This window comes from Hyla sarda, chromosome 1 (genome assembly GCF_029499605.1).
Source record: "Hyla sarda isolate aHylSar1 chromosome 1, aHylSar1.hap1, whole genome shotgun sequence".
Classification (NCBI taxonomy): domain Eukaryota; kingdom Metazoa; phylum Chordata; class Amphibia; order Anura; family Hylidae; genus Hyla; species Hyla sarda.
This window is the reverse complement of record NC_079189.1, coordinates 68,863,711-68,877,701: the sequence shown is the minus strand read 5'-3', so window position 1 is coordinate 68,877,701 and position 13,991 is coordinate 68,863,711. Positions and strand designations below refer to the sequence as shown.

At 45.8% G+C, this 13,991-nt stretch overlaps 1 protein-coding gene across 2 annotated transcripts in view; it reads left to right on the top strand.

Moving 5' to 3' along the window:
- KCNIP4 (potassium voltage-gated channel interacting protein 4) overlaps positions 1 to 13,991 on the top strand; it is a 686,042-nt gene that overhangs the window by 101,702 nt on the left and 570,349 nt on the right. The gene's annotated exons all lie outside the window — the stretch shown is intronic.

The window sequence follows — 13,991 nt, the reverse complement described above, 5'->3', positions numbered from 1 at the left end:
TTGTAGGTGTCTGAAGAGTGGTAAAGAACAGACTAGATGTCTCTTGCTAGGTCTTGTCCCTGCAGCTATTGCCCATTTGTGCCCATTTGTCACAAAATACAGGAAGTGTGGGTGAGATAAGCAGGGCTCTGTGGTGAGACAAAATACAGAAGATGCGTACTTTATTTTCCTTGTGGTGGCAATGCAGTAAAAATTATTACTTACTGGTCCCCCCACAGCTAATGGCTGATGGTCCCAGCAAAGAAACAGTTTGACATTGGCTTGTTATCATGGGAATCATCTAACAAGAAGAGAACCCTTTAGCCCCTTAAGGACCAAGCCCATTTTTTACCTTAAGGACCAGACCATTTTTTGCACATCTGACCACTGTCACTTTAAGCATTAATAACTCTGGGATGCTTTTATTTATGAATTTGATTCCGAGATTGTTTTCTCGTGACATATTCTACTTTAACATAGTGGTAAATTTTAGTCTATATTTGCTTCATTTCTTGGTGAAAAATGGAAAAATTTCATGAAAAATTTGAAAATGTGGCATTTTTTTTTTACTTTGAAGCTCTCTGCTTGCAAAATAGACATATCAAATACATCATATATTGATTCACATATACAATATGGCTACTTTATGTTTGCATCATACAGTTGACAAGTTTTTACTTTTGGAAGACATCATAGGGCTTCAAAGTTCATCAGCAATTTTCCAATTTTTCACAACATTTTCAAAATCTGAATTTTTCAGGGACCAGTTCAGTTTTGAGGTAGATTTGAGGGGCCTTCATATTAGAAATACCCCATAAATGACCCCATTATAAAAAAAATCCTCAAAGTATTCAAAATAATATTCAGAAAGTGTGTTAACCCTTTTGGTGTTTCACAGGAATAGCAGCAAAGTGAAGGAGAAAATTCAAAATCTTCATTTTTCTATATATTCTTTAGACTCAGTTTTTGAATTTTTACAAGGGGTAAAAGGAGAGAAATCACCCAAAATTTGTAACCCAATTTCTCTTGAGTGAGGAAGTACCTCATAAGAGTATGTAAAGTGTCCTGTGGGCGCAGTAGTGGGCTCAGAATGGAAGGAGCGACAATAGGATTTTGGAGAGTGAGTTTTCTGAAATGTTTTTTTGGGGGGAATGTCATATTTAGGAAGCCCCTACGGTGCCAGAACAGCAAAAAAAAAAACACATGACATACTATTTTGGAAACCACACCCCTCAAGGAATATAACAAGGGGTACAGTGAGCCTTTACACCTCACAGGTTTTTGACAAATTTCCGCTAAAGTTGGACGTGAAAATGAAAAATTTTATTTTTTTCAATAAAATGCTGGTGTTACTGGAGCCACTGGCGTTTGACAGATCTTTGGAACAGTGGGCTGTGCAAATGAAAAATAAATGTTTTCATTTTCACAGACCACTGTTCCAAAAATCTGTCAGACACCTGTGGGGTGTAAATGCTCACTGTACCCCTTATTACATTCCCTTCGGGGTATAGTTTCCAAAATGGGGTGACATGTGGGGGGAGGAGGTCCACTGTTCTGGCACCATGGGGGCTTTGTAAACACACATGGCCTTCAATTTCAGACACATTCTCTCTCCAAAAGCCCAATGGCGCTCCTCCTCTTCTGACCATTGTAGTTTGCCCGCAGAGCACTTTACATCCACATATGAGGTATTTCCATTCTCAGAAGAAATGGGGCTACACATTATTTTTTTTGCTATTTCCCTTGTGAAAATGAAAAATGTAGGGTAACACCAGCACTTCACCCAAGTGGAAGCTTCAGATTATTCTTTATTAAGCAAACAGAATGGTGGTGTCAGACAGGTGGAGAAACAGGAACGCAGAGGACCTCAGCGTACAGGTGTTATTTTTTTTTTCATTTTCACATTCAAATTTAACGAGAATTCGTCAAGCACCTGGGGGTGTTAAGGCTCAATATACCCCTTGTTAAGTTCCATGAGGTGTGTAGTTTTCAAAATGGGGTCACATTTGGGTATTTATTGTTTTGAGTTTATGTCAGAAACGCTGTAAAATCAGCTACCTGTGTTCAAATCACCAATTTAGATGCAGTCAAATGTACATGTCGCTCTCACTCCTGAGCCTTGTTGTGCGCCTGCAGAGCACTTTGCGTCCACGTATGGGGTATGTCCGTACTCAGGAGAAATTGAGTTACAAATTTTGGGGGTCTTCTTTTTCCCTTTACAGCTTGTGAAGATTAACCCCTTAAGGACCAAGGACGTACCGGTACGTCCTTGGTCCTGCTCTCCCGATATAACGCGGGGTTACACAGTAACCCCACGTCATATCACGGCGGGCCCGGTGTCATAGTGAAGCCGGGACCCGCCTCTAATAGCGCGCAGCACCGATCGCGGCGCTGCGCGCTATTAACCCTTTAGCCGCTCGCTCAGAGCTGAGCCGCGCGGCTAAAAGTGAAAGTTGCCGGCTAGCTCAGTCGGGCTGTTCGGGATAGCCGCGGCTAATCGCGGCATCCCAAACAGCTGACAGGACAGCGGGAGGGCCCCTACCTGCCTCCTCGCTGTCCGATCGCCGAATGACTGCTCAGTGCCTGAGATCCAGGCATGAGCAGTCATGCGGCAGAATCGTTGATCACTGGTTTCTTATCAGAAATCAGTGATCAGCATAGGAGATCAGTGTGTGCAGTGTTATAGGTCCCTATGGGACCTATAACACTGCAAAAAAAAAGTAAAAAAAAAAAAAGTGAATAAAGATCATTTAACTCCTCCCCTATTAAAAGTTTGAATCACCCCCCCTTTTCCAATAAAAAAAAAAAAAACACAGTGTAAATAAAAATAAAAATATATGGTATCACCAGGTGCGGAAATGTCCGAATTATAAAAATATATCCTTAAACCGCTCGGTCAATGGCGTGCGCGCAAAAAAATTCCAAAGTCCAAAATAGTGCATTTTTGGTCACTTTTTATATCATTTAAAAATGAATAAAAAGCGATCAATAAGTCCTATCAATGCAAAAATTGTACCGTTAAAAACTTCAGATCCCGGCGCAAAAAATGAGCCCTCATACCGCCCCATACATGGAAAAATAAAAAAGTTATAGGGGTCAGAAGATGACAATTTTAAACGTATTCATTTTCCTGCATGTAGTTATGATTTTTTCCAGAAGTCCGACAAAATCAAACCTATATAAGTAGGGTATCATTTTAATTGTATGGACCTACAGAATAAAGATAAGGTGTCATTTTTACCGAAAAATGTACTACGTAGAAACAGAAGCCCCCAAAAGTTACAAAACTGCGTTATTTTTTTCAATTTTGTCGCACAATGATTTTTTTCCCCGTTTCACCGTAGATTTTTGGGCAAAATGACTGATGTCATTACAAAGTAGAATTGGTGGTGCAAAAAATAAGCCATCATATGGATTTTTAGGTGCAAAATTGAAAAAGTTATGATTTTTTAAAGGCAAGGAGCAAAAAACGAAAATGCAAAAACGGAAAAAACTCCGGTCCTTAAGGGGTTAAACGTAGGGGGTAACACCAGCAAGTTAACGTAAAAAAATTTTTTTTTTTACACTAACATGCTGATGTAGACCTCAACTTTACCTTTTCATTAGGGGTAAAAGGAGAAAAAGCACCCCAAAATTTGTAACACTATTTCTCCAGAGTACAGAAATTCTCCATGTGTGGTACTAAACTGTTGCCTTGAAATACGACAGGACATCAAAGCAAGAGAGCGCCATGCACATTTGATGCCTAAATTGGGGATTTGCATCCGCCACCAAAGTACCCTATGGCACCGTTTCCCAAACATGGTGTCTCCAGCTGTTGCTAAACTCCCAGCATGCTGTGGTAAACCATCGGGTGAATGGCGGGACCACGGGTATGGCAGTGTAGGTTGGTGGGATCAGATGGTATTAACCCAGGGGCTGGATGGTATTAACCCATAGTGTTCGTGACGCCATTGTGGTTTTCAGGTTCCAGAACACCACACGCCCGGATTCTCCGCTATCCCAATTGCTAGAAGTGAAATGAGAGTCCACAACCAGTTGTGGTCAAACGGAGGCTTTACTGAGTAGAAGACAGGTGTAATTATCTTCACAGCTAAGGCCAGAATTCCCAGAGTGGTTGCCAGGACCCAGAGGACTCTTGCAGCTTGCTCGACCAATATACGTGTAGTTAACCTGACTTGAAATTAGACTTGACTTGACTATGTGCAGGACTTGACTAGTTTCCTTGACAGCAGACATAGACTTGAGACCTACTGGAGAGACAGTAGCTTTGTGGCCCTCCAGATGCTGATCACTTGCCTTGAGTTCTCTGGTAGCTAGAAGGGTAGCTGGTGGTAAGTGCTAAGTGAGTGAATAGTAATGGCCGACCCTTTATAGAGTGGCGGGCTGGACTAAAGCCCATTGGTCAAGCTGTGGGTCATTGTCAGGATCCGGACTGGTATGCGGAGAGGACACTGGTGGTGGATCCTCTGTCAGTGAGGTGATGGCGTGGGCCGTACCAGGGGAACAGAATCTAAGGGGTTACTGGTTTTCATCAGAGCCCGCCGCAAAGCGGGATGGACTTGCAGCGGCAGGTAACCCCCAGGTCGTTCCACCCGATATCGACTCAACCTCACTGACAGCTGAGACAGACGTGGTACACAAGGACTAGACAGAGGCGAGGTCAGATGTAGCAGAAGGTCAGGGCAGGCAGCGAGGTCCGTAGTCAGGGGCAACAGCAGAAGGTCTGGGTAAACAGGCTAAGGAACACACAATAACGCTTTCACAGGGCACAAGGCAACAAGATCCGGCCAGGACAGGAAGGGGAAGTGGGTTTTTATTAGGAATGGGGCAGATGGAACCTAATTAGGGTGATTGGGACGGTGCACTGGCCCTTTAAATCTGAGAGCCCCGGCGCGCGCACGCCCTAGAGAGTGGGGCCGCGCGCCCTGGGACCCAGCAGGAGATCGGGACAGGTGAGTGGGACGGGACGCGATCCGCTGACGGGCACGTCCCGCTAGGCGGATCGCATCCCCACCGGCGTAACAGTACCCCCCCTTTGGTCTCTCCTTCTCTTTGGATCCTAGAAACCTGTGGACGAGTTGGTAATCAGGGACACTAGTGGCAGGCATGCCGAAGGTAGGGACAGGAGCAGGGGAGATCAGAGACTCTGGAGGTATGATGTGCAGAGGAAGAGCTTTGGCTTGCTTCTTGCAGAATACATCTGAATAGTCCTGGTAAGCCTTGGGAAGGCCCGGTAAAGAAGAAGCCTCAGGGGTTTGACTAGTGGAAGCAGATGTGAGACATCGCTTGTGACAAGAAGGACCCCAACTTTTGATCTCCCCGGTGGTCCAGTCGAGGGTAGGAGCATGACACTGGAGCCACGGCAAGCCGAGAAGAACTTCAGAGGTGCAGTTAGGCAGAACGAAAAATTTAATTTTTTCATGGTGAAGTCCAATGCTCATGGGCAGGGGTTCATTGCGGTAGCGCACAGTGCAGTCCAATTTCTCTCTGTTTACTGATGAAATGACGAGAGGTTTGACGAGTCGGGTAACAGGTATACTGAATTTATCGATGAGAGAGGCTTGAATGAAATTTCCTGCTGAACCAGAGTCCAGAAAGGCCACAGCGGAGAAGGAAGTCTTAGTACTTGCGGGTAGAGAAATCCGTACTGGTGTAGTCAAATGTGGAGAGGATGAGTTTACACCAAGTGACGCCACTCCCACGTGAACAGGGTGCGTGCGTGCGTTTCCCTGACGGGGAGGACGAATAGGGCAGTCCACCAGGAAATGTTCGGTACTGGCACAGAACAGGCATAAATTTTCATCTCTGTGACGAGACCTCTCTTCTTGGGTCAGGCGAGACCGATCCACTTGCATAGCCTCCTCGGCGGGAGGCACAGGAGTAGATTGCAGAGGATTCTGGAAGAGAGGTACCCAGTGATCAAGGTCCTTTTCTTGGCAGAGCTCCTGGCGTCTTTCAGAAAAACGCATATCGATGCGGGTGGCCAACTGAATAAGTTCAGACAGGGTAGCAGGAATTTCTTGTGCGGCCAGCACATCTTTGATGTGACTGGATAAGCCTTTCTTGAAGGTCGCTCAGAGGGCCTCATTATTCCAGGATAGCTCAGAGGCGAGGGTGCGGAACTGGATGCCGTACTCGCCCACAGAAGAAGTCCCTTGGACAAGGTTCAATTGGGCTGTCTCGGCTGAGGAAGCCCGGGCTGGCTCCTCAAAGACACTGCGTACTTCTGAGAAGAAGGACTGGATAGTAGCGGTGGCGGGATCGTTGCGGTCCCAAAGTGGTGTGGCCCAGGACAAGGCCTTTCCAGATAGCAGACTGACCACGAACGCCACCTTAGACCATTCTGTAGGGAATTGGTCTGACATCATCTCCAGGTGCAGGGAACACTGGGACAGGAATCCACAGCACAATTTAGGGTCCCCATCAAACAAGCGGAGTCTGGAAGTGGCAACTTGCTGCGGAAGAGAAGCAGAAGCTGGCGGAGGAGATGGTTGCTGCTGTAGAGGCAGAAGCTGCAGTAGCATGGCGGTCAACTGCGTCAGCTGTTGTCCTTGTTGGGCAACCACGGTGGCGAGGTCATCGAGACTTGGCAGCGGCACCTCAGCGGGATCCATGGCCGGATCTACTGTCAGGATCCGGACTGGTATGCGGAGAGGACACTGGTGGTGGATCCTCTGTGTCAGTGAGGTGATGGCGTGGGCCGTACCAGGGGAACAGAACCTAAGGGGCTACTGGTTTTCACCAGAGCCCGCCGCAAAGCGGGATGGACTTGCAGCGGCAGGTAACCCCCAGGTCATTCCACCCGATAGCGGCTCAACCTCACTGACAGCTGAGACAGACGCAGTACACAAGGACTAGACAGAGGCGAGGTCAGACGTAGCAGAAGGTCAGGGCAGGCAGCGAGGTTCGTAGTCAGGGGCAACAGCAGAAGGTCTGGGTAAACAGGCTAGGGAACACACAATAACACTTTCACAGGGTACAAGGCAACAAGATCCGGCCAGGACAGGAAGGGGAAGTGGGTTTTTATTAGGAATGGGGCAGATGGAACCTAATTAGGGTGATTGGGCCAGGCACCAATTAGCGGTGCGCTGGCCCTTTAAATCTGAGAGCCCCGGTGCACGCGCGCCCTAGAGAGTGGGGCCGCCCGCACCCGGACCCAGCAGGAGATCGGGACAGGTGAATGGGACGGGACGCGATCCGCGGACGGGCACGTCCCGCTAGGCGGATCGCATCCCCGCCGGGCACGACAGAGCAGTGTCTCCGCTCAGTGCTGCTGACCGGAGCGCTGCAGGGCAGAAGACGCCGCGAGTGCTCCGGAGGAGGAGGGTGACCCGGAGCGCTTGGCGTAACAGTCATAGGTTAAGCTGGTGCTCTCTGGGAGAACATGTGACAACAAATCATGTGACTGCATAACATAACATGTGACACGCTTACTCACAGGTCCTTGAGACCTCCCACAGGTCCTCCATACTACCTATACATAGGGATCCTGTCTAAGCATTAAAGTGATACACTCACCTCTACAAAACCAACAGGGGGAGTCCCTGCAGGGGAGCCCCAGGTAACTGAGGGACTCAACCTGGCAGGGCCTAAAGGTAGTACAGGGCCATGTCCTGTACTGGGACATGACAATGCCTTGACAGTCTGTGGCTGTCTGGCAACATTGGGAGTTGTTGTCTTTCAACAGCTGGAGGCTCTGTTTTGGAAACGGTGCCGTACAAGACTTTTTTTTATTTTTATTGGGGGGGGGGGGGGGGACTGTGTAAGGGTGTGTATAGGTAGTGTTTTACTTTTTATTTTGTGTATTGTAGTGTAGTGTTTTTAGGGTACATTCACATGGGTGGGGGTTTACAGTGAGTTTCTCGCTGGGAGTTTGAGCTGCGGGGGAAAATTTGCTGCACCTCAAACTTGCAGCAGAAAACTCACTGTAAACCCCTGCCCATTTGAATGTACCCTGAGGGGAACCTTCAGCTGTTGCAATACTACAACTCCCAGCATGCACTGACAGACCATACATGCAGGCACATTGGTTGTGAAACACTGAGAGTTTGTTACTTAACTCAGTGTTTCACAACCAGTGTGCCTCCAGCAGTTGCAAAACTAGAACTCCCAGCATGTATGGTGGTCTCTCAGTGCATACTGGGAGTTGTATCTTTGCAACAGCTGGAGGCACACGGGTTGCGAAACACTGAGTTAGGACACAAGCTCTGTTTCACAACCAGTGTGCCATATGCTATTGCAAAACTGCAACTCTCAGCATGCATTGACAGCCAAAGGACATACTGAGAGTTGTAGTTTTGCAACAGCTGGAGACACACTGCTACAACTTCCAACATGCCCTTCGGATGTCCGTGCACGCTGGTAGTTGTAGTATGCAACAGCTGGAGGCACACTTTTTCATAGCTGTTTTTCCAGCTGTTGCATAACTGCAACCCCCAGCATGCACAGACTACCAAAGGGCATGCTGGGAGGTGAACAGGTCTCACCAGCTGTATATTGCCGCCTGCACCGCCAGGACTACTGACGCTGCTGCCACCGCTCCTGCTGCTCCTGTCCGCCACCACCGCTCCTGAGGGGACCCCCGCCGGACCAGGCAAAGGTAGGAGACCCCCGCTATCCCCGATCACCGCCCCGATAGCCGCCCCAATCAGCAGGGTAGTGATTGGTCGGTTGTTCCAACCGATCAATCACATGATTGTGAGGTGGCACCCGTGCCACCTCACTCCTACTTTGCGAGAGTGAATGGGGCTGTTTTGGACCTGATTGATCCTGAATCACCACAAATCACTGGTCTGAACTGACTTAGAACCCCCCCAGGGGTTTGCACGGGGTGCCTGCTGAATGATTTCAGCAGGCATCCCGGTCTGGTGCCCGCCCAGCGAGCAGTGGGGACCGGAATTCCCACAGGCATGCAAGTACGCCCTTGGTCCTTAAGTACCAGGACGTCAGGACGTACCTGTACGCCCGTGGTCCTTAAGGGGTAAAAATGGTTTTGGTAAAAAGGGGCATGGTTTTCATGAAAGTAGAGTTCCTTAAGAATTCTGGCACAAGATTATGGTATAGTTTAAGCCAAAACATAGGCTAGACTAAAAGTACACCAGCGTTAGTTACTGTTATAAATCTGGCGCATTCTTAGACTAAGTTTACAGCCTAAGAATTAAACTGTTTAAATAAATCTAGGCCATGGCTCGTGTCCCCCAGAGTGGGACAAACTTATAAAGATTGGGAATATGGACATATGTTTTCTTCATAAAATAATCCTTTTGAAATTGAACAGGTCAAAAAAACTAAGTATATATATTTTTTTTTTTATTGAAAAAAGTCCAATCAAACTTTATTTAACTTTTTTTCTAAAGTTCAGCAAAAATAATTGTAGAGGCTTGCAATTGGTAAATACTCCAAGATAGACTTTTCAGTAAATAAATAGAAAAACCAGTGACCTTTATCAGGCAGCAAAACTAATGGTCCTGATTCCTCCAGGTATGACATATTAACTAGAAGTCTGTACCTTTCATTTTTCAGTAGTCAAACAACTATCCTGACAAAAAGCAGTATCAATAGCTATGAAACCTTGTAAAGAAAACTTTAACATTGAATTTTCTGAAGCAATCTTGGCTACTTTTCTTCTGGGATTTAGACATTTCACAAAATGCATGTTTTTTTGTTGTTCAAAAAGTACAAATTTGTGCTCTTTGGACTCCCAACGACAACAACAACAACACTTCCAGGCAGACAAAATCAAAAACTTTCATTTTATTCTGTCCTTAATGTAACAAAAAACAAAAAATAAGGGCAGCATTTCAAGCTAATAGGTCCTCTCCAACATTTTATATGAATTTATGTGATAATGTGTAAAGGAAAAAAATGAAACAGGAAAGTATATGATATATCTGAGAGCTGCATTGTTTATCAATAAACCATCTGTTGCTTCTCTGAACTGTTGTTTAAATAATGAAACATATATATTTTTTAATTCTTCTAATTTTCCATTTAATTATTTATATCATAAAATAATCCAAAAATGTTACAATTTTTATTTTTACCATAAACCTGAACCTAAGCTGAAACTGTCCCGTCTGGTGATAATAAGGAGGAGGCTACTGGAAAGTGATCTGTAGAGTGCTACAGTGAAAGGTGACACTAGTAGATAGAGAAAACAATATATGAAGCTCAGAGATCCCTGAGGGGTGACCTCTGCACAGGTCACAGAGAATGCCCAGTAACGTTTCCCTTTCAAATGAATGGTACACCTCCGGTCTGTTGTTGCGTATGTCCATGGGGCTTCCTGTAAAGCATTTATTTAAAGAGTACCTGTCACCAAGCTAAACTTTTAATATATTGTTCCTTATGTAATTATAAGACACTTTTCTATTTCCTTGCTGTTAAAATTCTCATCCTTTTTATATGTTTTTAATGTGATTGAAAAAACACCCACTAGGTGGCTCTGTTCTGTTCCCTGCTGCATGCCTGGCAATAGACCAAACTCAGGAAGTCCATGCAGGGCATGGCGAGACACAGCTCTCGTAAACTTCAGTGACGTGGTACTGGGAACGCCCACTTTTTCCGGCCGGGAGCTCACACAATGTGGGCTAGGGAAAAGGTATGATACTGAGCTTTTTAAAGCGTGGAAAAAATTTTTAGGGGCAGGAGGGGTGTTAGGAGTAGTTAGGGAATATATAGGGATTTAGTTTAGAAAATATGGTTTGATGACAGGTACTCTTTAAATGCTATTAAAACAGCTCATAATGTAAAATAATAATAATAATAATAATAATGATAGCCTCTTCAAAATACCCTATGGAATATGAGGTTCTACAGATGGGCTAAGTTTACTAGGTTCCTGTAGTAACTATAGTAAAGTTTACATTGCAGAACAGTTATACTATAGACTTGAATGAGACTTGGACTTGCTGCATTGTACTGTATAACCCATATTAGTCTTGTAGTTGAACGACAAAAAATACAACCTAAATAATAAACACATCTTGTCAATAAAAATTGTTAAAGTAGCTTGCAGCAGTATTTAAAAATAATAGGAATCCTAAGTAATTGTATTCCATATTCTTTGTGTTTCCACGTTCCATTCTCAATGTTTAATCTGTAAAAGTCATTAGCTGAAAACTCAACTGTGAAATTGGTGGCTAATATTTATTTCATTAATAGTACATAGCACATTCCCCTCTGTAACCTGAAAATACAACATTAGCATTTTAATTAAAATGCTGAAAAAGCCAGAATTAAGCCTTAGGTAAAACTGGCTTCTATTATCAACTCAACAAAATAAAATAATGTTCTATGCATTATCAAATACTGTAAACTTCAAAATGTCTCCAAATAGGATACAAATTGTGTTTTTAGCATATCCATTATTGTGGCGGCCCAGTACAGGAGTTGCACCCCTGTACCATTGCTGCCCTGTCAGGCCGACTCCATTCAGTGACCCCTAGCCCCCCCCCCCACCACCACCACCACCTATGTTCCATATCTAATGTGAAAAACCTATGTTAGCTAATGTAAAGTGTACAAATTGTCATACACTTTTTAAGTAATGTTGCTATGCATTGTAACCAAGGAAGGTACCCGTGACCCTGTGACCTACAGGCTGACCTATGGGACCCATCCAGAGTCTCCCCCATATAAACTCTGGGAGGAACTAGCTACTTAATTCTTGCTCTGCTGAGGAACAGTGGGGTCAATTCCAGAGAGAGAGAGAGTGTTTAGTGTCCCGAGGAGGCTTGAAGTCCACTGCCCCACGGGTGAATGTCAAAACCTGGTAAGCTACAAACGGGGTGACATCTGTCTAGTCAGTCCCAGTCAAGTTAGTCAAGATTTATCTGTGTCAAGTCAGCGTGGCCCTGCATCAAATTGTCCAAGTCTACTACAAGTCCCAGCGAGCCTTGAGGTCTCTGAAGTCACTGGTCACCACCTTGGGCCTAGCTAAGCTGTTAAGACTGTTACCCCTGTCTGACTCCGTAAAGCTGCAGTTGTTCTGTAACTTGGCATTGGAGTCATTATTTGCCCTTGTGCCTAGCCCAGGATCCAGCGGTATGCTTTCGGGTGGTGTAGAGGTAAAACCACACCCTGGCATCATGAACACATGGGGTTAATGCCATCTGCCCCTAGGGTAAATCCATCTGCCCTCATCATACCCTCACCACATTATTATATACAACAACTAATCCGTCATCCACAGAGGTATTTAGGCTTTACTTCCCTAGAGATAAAGATTCAGTTTGCCGCCTTAGTCATGTAGCTAAATCTCTGGGCTAAGGCATAGTACCTGGTAGGCATTCCCCTGACACCCAGCCACATGACACTTGCCTCCTCCAATACCCCTTCCAGCTGATACAGAGGTAGAAGAAGCCAAACATATTATTGTCAGGCTACACTATTGACTTTCAACAGTACAATTGTATACTGTACAGTACTGTGTTGCGTATGTGAGTGTGTACTGTGTTTATTAAGACTAATACTTTCGATGGTTTGGGTGCATTGTGGTTCACATTGTTACGCCGAGCGCTCCGGGTCCCTCCTCCTCCCCGGAGCGCTCGCGGCGTTCTCCTCTCTGCAGCGCCCCGGTCAGACCCGCTGACCGGGAGCGCTGCACTGTCACTGCCGGCGGGGATGCGATCCGCGTAGCGGGACGCGCCCGCGGGTCGCATCCCAATCTACTCACCTGTCCCGTTTCCCGGCTGTCACATCCTGGCGCGCGCTGCTCCGCTCTCCGCACTAATTGGTGCCTGGCCCAATCAGTGTCAATTAGCTTCCCTGCTCCATGTGTATTTAAACCCACTTCCCCTTCCTGTCCTGGCCGGATCTTGTTGCCTCAGTGCCTAGTGAAAGCGTTTTGTGAATGCCCTTTCCAGTGTTACAAGACCTTCCGTTGCCCTTGACTACGAACCTTGCCGCCTGCCCTGACCTTCTGCTACGTCTGACCTCGCCTCTGTCTAGTCCTCCTGTACCACGCCAGTCTCAGCAGTCAGTGAGGTTGAGCCGCTACCGGTGGACACGACCTGGTTGCTACCGCCGCAGCAAGACCATCCCGATTTGCGGCGGGCTCTGGTGAAAACCAGTAGCAACTTAGAACCGGTCCACCGGTACGGTCCACGCCAATCCCTCTCTGACACAGAGGATCCACCATCAGCCTGCCGAATCCTGACACACATACACAGTACAGTATGGTACAGTACACTACATTATTGTACTGTACCATTGAAGAGCAGTGGGCTCTAAAGAGTAATTGGCCTGCAGCATAGTGAATACCCTAACAGCATACTGCCCCATGCCAATAGCGCAGCCTGCCTGTATCTGTATGATTAAGGACATGCGCTACAACTTTGTAGTATTCTATTAAGTTTAATATGATATATTCTGAAAATATCCACACTGTGGCATTTGGTGGAGGGATCATTATGGTTAAGAATTGCTTTTGGAGCAGCGTGCTCTGTCTGAATGTGCTTTGGAAGAGAGGCACTTGAAAGAGAGTTATAAAACAGAAAGATATCTGCTGTGCGGAGTGAATCTGTGAAGTTGGAGGGACTTGTGTGAGTACTTACATTTGCACAGAGAGGGATCACTGAATTTTAAACAGCGTTATCACTCTTTTTTTCTGCACTCTACCTTTAAGGGGAGGGGTAGATTGGTCACAGGTGTATAAATCTTAGTTTGGGACTCAGTTCTGAGCTTGCTCTGTCTGTGAGTGATTTGGAATAGAGGCACTTGAAAGAGTTATAAACAGAGAGTTTGAAAGCCGGAATTAGAGATCGCTGTCAGTGTTACTTTCCTTACACTGTAGAGACTTTAACTCACAAGGTCTGCTTGGAATTTAATTCTAATAGTTACTGTCTGTTTTTGGATGTTAATCTGTGAAATCCCCATAACTAGATGGCCTTCATGTTGGAAAACGCAGTCCAGTGTACATCTTGCGCAATGTATGCAATCCTTCAACAGCAGTTTGAGGGTGAATATTGTTGTGCGAGATGTGTGCGAGTTGTTCATTTGGAAGCCTA